Source organism: Apis dorsata, unplaced genomic scaffold (assembly GCF_000469605.1).
Source record: "Apis dorsata unplaced genomic scaffold, Apis dorsata 1.3 scaffold_367, whole genome shotgun sequence".
In the NCBI taxonomy this organism is placed as follows: domain Eukaryota; kingdom Metazoa; phylum Arthropoda; class Insecta; order Hymenoptera; family Apidae; genus Apis; species Apis dorsata.
Genome location: NW_006263632.1, coordinates 3,008 through 9,163, shown reverse-complemented (window position 1 = coordinate 9,163; position 6,156 = coordinate 3,008).

Genomic DNA, 6,156 nt, shown 5'->3' with positions numbered 1-6,156 from the left:
GCCCACGGACGCTGGTTCGTTAGTGCTGTGGAAAGTAAATTCGTTAAATATCTCGTTCTACGGTTGTTGCGCCGCCGCAAAATACGGGCATCACCGGTGTATTTTCCGCCCCAGCTTCGTGAAAAAATGTTGGATTAAAGTGTACTGGACGGAAAGATACTCGTGCAAACTTCGTGTCGTAATTATTGCTTCTTTTTTTTTTCTTCCTTTTTTTGTTTTTTGGTTATTGCAGATATTTGCAATTTTAATGGCGATAAGAGATGGTGATAAGTCTGCTCGAATGACGAATGAATTTTTTCTGCGTTTGGTATTTGAAGAATTGATGTAATTGTTAAATATTGAAGGATTTCAGAAGAAATTTTGGATAATGGTAAATTACTAATTTTTTATTTGAGGTTTTAGAGGAAATTAATTATAGAAAAATTGATATTATGATTGGATTGAAGATATTTGATCATTTATTGTGTTTTTATATTCTCTAGATATAACTAGTGAGAAATGGATTATAAAATTTTATTTATCTATATTTTTATCGTTAATTTAACTTTTTATATATTATTGTAAATTGGTTAATATTCACACACGGTAGTTCAATATTTGCAATGAAATTTTGTTTTCATTAATATTAAACGATGAATTAATTAAAGGTAGGTTTATTACGATCATGATTATGCGATCACTTATTAGATAACACGATAATTAATCATACATATATATTCTGTTAAAACAATTTCAACAGCAATAGTCAGTTAATAGCCTGTTTATCAAAAATCATTTAAAAATTGGACTAATGGAAAATATAACATTAATATTGCAACGAATATTTTGAAATTTTATTTTTTATCAAAAGAAATGTAGCAGAAAGAATAAATTTTTATATTTTTCAAATTTCTATAGAATATTTTAAATAAAAAATACGAACCAGGAAATAGATATAACTTATTGAAACAAAACTCTATTCGACATTTCCTATTATTTTCTAATTATTTAAATTATTTCCTATCGTTATCCAACAATTGAATAAATGAAACAAAAATTAAAAAAAAAAACAACTGATGGCAATAATTTAAGATCGTTAAAATCCAGGAAGGAAAAGAAAACAATGGTCGTAGGAGTGAAAGTTTGACAAAATGGAATAAACAAAACGACGAAAGGAATACGCTCGTACCACCGGCTCAATAAAGATCAATCCAAACAAAGCTCGAAGAGAGTCGGAACAACCGTTCCAGAAAGCGGTTTCGATTTACAACCACTGAACTTCGTGCATCGCTACTAACCGATAAACCAGCGCCGAAACGGCTACGAGACTGCTGTAAATCCACTAAACCATTGTCTCGAATATCGAAGGAAAAGGGAGGCGTGGGAGGAAGGAAAGACCGAAACCACGAAGAAACCATCGAAAGTACATAAAACGGTCAAACTTATTACGAGTGAAAATAATCTTCCATTAACCTTCCTTTCGTCGACCATTTAAAATTTTGCTCTAATTTAAACGTTTAAGAAAGAACGAAAGACAGTAAAACTTTTAAGGGTTGATTTCAAAGTGATACAATGGGTGTAAAAATTTATTGGTTCTGAAATGGGATTGAGATGAATGGATTGAAATTAAAAATAGTATATACAGGTATATCAACAAGAAACTAAAAATTCTTTTCACAATACGTTTAGCTTTAAATTTATCATTTGTTATCATAATCTTCTTAAAAAAAATTCCGAATTCTACAGGATCTATTTAACATTACTAAATGAAACTTTTATTTATATATTCCATTTTGTTAATTACAGATATATTCATAAAAAATATGAATTATCATTGAACATTATCATAAACACTTTCAATTAACTAATTAAATTCAATGAAATATTCGATTTTCGTTTTACCAAGAACAAATTCTCCACAATTTTGAACAAACATCTCGACGCCGTTTATCTCCACCTGATGCTGAAAATCTTAATAACTCGGTGGCCAAGTCCAAGTACCTGCCTGGCGGCCGCAAAAATAAAAGACCACCCCTCCGTTTAAGGGAGGAAAGAAAACGGAAACAACACGGAAACGGGGAACGAGGGGAGAAACGGTGCGCGCGTGGCATGGTACAAAAACCTCGGCTCATCCCTCTCGGGTAAAGCATCGAGAGCAGCTCATTAAAGCCAGAAGGATCGTATCTATCCGGTCTAATTAAAAGCCACTCAAACAAGGGGGAGGGGGCGATCAACCGCGACGTTTATTGGCGCGAGAGCTCAATCACGAAAGGGTCGACGAGGACGGATGAGCTCGAGTCGCTTCTGGCACGCATCCACGTCTCTTTCCACGTGTCCCGTGAGACTTCTTCGACCTTTCATCCCCCTTGTCTGCGCCACACTTGGATGGAATGGATAGTGATAAAGAAGAGTGCAAAGAGAGTTGTCGAAAATAGAGAGAAGAAAGATTGAGTTTGGTTGAATGATTAGTAGTAAAATAGAAAAGGAAAAAGAGATGTAAAAAAGGAGAAGGAGATTGAGGGTTAAGGAAGATGAAAGAAGAGAGGAGTGTTTAGTAAAAAGTGTGTTAAGGAAAGATGAAGTATTTAAGTAAATTCCTTAAAAGTTATTAAAAGTAGAGAAACATAGGGGGAAAAGATAGAGAAGAACTTTTTTTATTCTCAAATAAATTACAGATAAATAGTATGTTATCAAGAATATACATATACAAAAAGAAAGAAAGAAATAAAAAGATAAGATTAATGAAAACTAAAAAGCATAAGAAAAGGAAGGAAATGGAGTAGAAAAAAACATATACAATTACATGTACAATTAGTTCTAAAAATGAGCAAAATATACCAATGGTTAAATATAGAATATATTAAAAAAGTAAAATGAAAAGATAAAATGGAAAGAGAGAAGGATACAAAAGAATGAGAATAGATTAGAAGGAAAACGAAAACACAGGATAGAAAGGCGAGGAATCACTTGTATAATTCATGGTACCACCTTAAGTGGTTAGTGATCCACGTTTCAGTGCTCCCTGACCCCTTCAGGTTCCAGCAGAGCTTGTACCATAGCTCTACGGCATCTCAATGCTGACCGACCGACAGATTAGCCCCAGGAAATTGCCAAACTTCTCGTCGCTCCGGTGGAAAAGTCGATTCCAAAAGTCGTTCCTCAAGCGGCCAGTTTCAACCCCCACAGACTTTCTATTTGGTTTCCTCAAGACGGCCAACGATGGGACACTAGAAACTGTCTCTTAAATTAATGCTTCCTGAAACGATCTCTTTTCTTCTAGTTTCTCTTTCTATTATCATTTACTTTATTCTATTTTCCGTTTCTATTTTGCTTTTTTTTTCTTTTTTTTTTTTTATTTTTTATGTCGATTGTATATTGTAAATTAAAGATTGATATTGTAATTATATGTTCCAAATTTTTAAATATTTTTAAAATTATTTTATATTATATATTATTTATATTTATTTATATTTATAAGTTTATATAAGAAAAATTATTGTTTGTTAATTTTAATTCATTGAAATACATATAATATAAAACGTGTGAAGAAATATTGAAAATCATTTATTCGAAAAATTTAAAGAAATCGCTTAAATTGAATTTTGATTTCGTAAAAATTAAAACGTGTAGATAAAAAGAGATGGTAAAAAGAAAGTTTCTACAACACGAGAAAAGTGAGTTTTAATTAGAGTAGATATAGAAACGGTGATCTTAATGAATGTAGACGAAGATTTTATTGAATATCTTAATATTTCAGGTAATTGTCTCTCTTTCTTTCTTTTCCCCATCAATTAATCAAATCGATAAATCTTTCAATAAATCGTTTTTAAAAGAAGAAATTGGAAAAATCATTATCGTTTAGAAGATTGTAAATGATAAAATAAAAAATTATTAATTACATAATAATGTAAAATTAATACTTAAAATCAAATACATATGCAAAAAACGAAATCTCTTTTAGGCTTTGCAATTGAAATATCTATTATATCTTCAATATCTATCGGACAAACGAACAAATAAAGAAAATAAAAAGAATATAACATCCTTTCATGAAAAGTTAAGTTAATAATTTTTAATAAAATAATTAATCTCTTCTTTATTTACAGATTACAAGAATTTCATTTTTTTTTACAGTTTACAATCAATAAAATTTGCTTTCCACAATTTTAAGAAATTTTCTCGATTATTCTTATTAAAAAAACGAAATCCAAATCATCCTGCAATTCGGGGCGAGCAAACAATAACGGATTTCGAATTTTGGCGAGTCTATTAAATCGGAAGCTCCATTGTCGCTTCCTCGAAGGCGTCGTGGCTGAGGATCTTATGGAAATATTTTCTCCACCCATCTCGTGAAGATCTTCTTTTTAACGGAACGCTTCCACACCCCCCCTTTAATCGTATTACCGAACGTACAGACATATTTCCATTCCTGGAGCTGCTCAGTGCCAATTGGACCAGCCACGACTTTTCGAAATTTCTTTTTTCTCTCTATCTCTCTCTCTCTCTCTCTCTTTCTCTCGAATTCGCTTTCCTTTCTTTCGTTTTCCCATTCGTCGTCTTACCTCGACTTTAACTTCAGTATTTCGACGAAGAATGAGAGGATTATATTGGCAAGCCTTCCTCGCATTGGCTCTCGTGTTTTCTTAAAATTAAGAATGGAATGTTTATGGTAATTGTTGAATATCGAATTGTGATGTATAAGTCAGGTCTTTTCTCTTGTTGAGATGAATAAAAGAAGGGAAAAATTAAGCGGTGGAACGTGGAATTGCGATAATTTTTAATTGCGTTGAGTTTTCTTAATGAAAAAAAAATTTAGAGAAAAAATGGCAGAAAAAAAATAACAGAATTAAAAATTATTCGAGAGAGAGACAAATTCTAAATACATAAAAAATACATAAAATACATACAAAAATACATAAAAAAGATATAATTTTTTATGTGAAACTCTTTGTGGTATCGTTAAAAAGATTTGAAGAAAATTTAATTTTTGTAATGGAAATTACGTAACATAATTAAAAAACGTAATTAGAAACATAAAAAGCTGCATATGCTAAATAAAAATTTTTTGGTTACTCAATTGCTAATTTGTGAATTAAATTAATATCACAGAAACACTAAACATTTAATTTCATTTTTTTTTTATTTTGTACTTAAATACTTATACTTTATTTCATTACGAAAATATGAAGATATTTTTTCTTCTATCTAAATTTAAGAATATACATTCTACGTATTCTTTTATTGTTATCTCTAAAATTTCAAATAAATTTTTAAAATCTTCAAACATTTTTATTTCGTATAAATTGATTTTCATCTTATTTGAAATAATTATCTTTTTTATATTCGATAATAAAAAAAATTCAACCCTATTCTATAAAAAAAGTCCAGATTCACAAAATCGAAATTTTTTTTAAAAGTAATAATTTCTCTCGTAGCACGTAGAATTGGTAAGAGGAAACGTCAAACTGAGCAACGTTTCCTCTTTAACATGCGCGCATTGAGGGGTGGAACGAACCATGATTCAACCCGAGGCGTATCCAAAGCTAAACAACCAGCCGGTGTTTCCTCGACATGTCGAGTTTCCTATAACACCACGGAATTATGAATCCAAATTCGTTGCGCAAACTCGGTTCGCGTCGAAACAATGCAACTGCACACAAATCTGCCATTCACTGTCAAAGATCTTGATCCATGTGAAGATTTTACAGAATTATTACAGAGTCGTTCCATTCCCTCGTTTCTTGTTTTCTGTATTTGTCAAAAATGTAAAACATTATTTGAGAAAGTTGTCAGAAACTCGACAGACAGAGTGTTCTATTATTTGATTATCACATCTCTTTAAGAAACTGAAATATTTCATATAAGATTTTTAAAAATTTTTAATAATGCTCTCCTAAAACTAATAAGAGTATTATTATTTAAATCATGTATGGATCTGTTAGAAATTGTTAATGGCCAATTTTTAATAGATTCATGAATGAAATATACAAAAAAAATTTCAATAAACTTCAAGAAATAAAAATATCCATCACATAATTTACCTTAAAACTCGATTAAACTCTATTAAAATTAGGAAAAATTTAAACCGCTATAACTCGGAAGATAATGACTTCCGGTCAATGAATGAAAGATGATTAGAAGCGCGGGACCTTGCCCTTTAAAACGCTTTTTCATTTG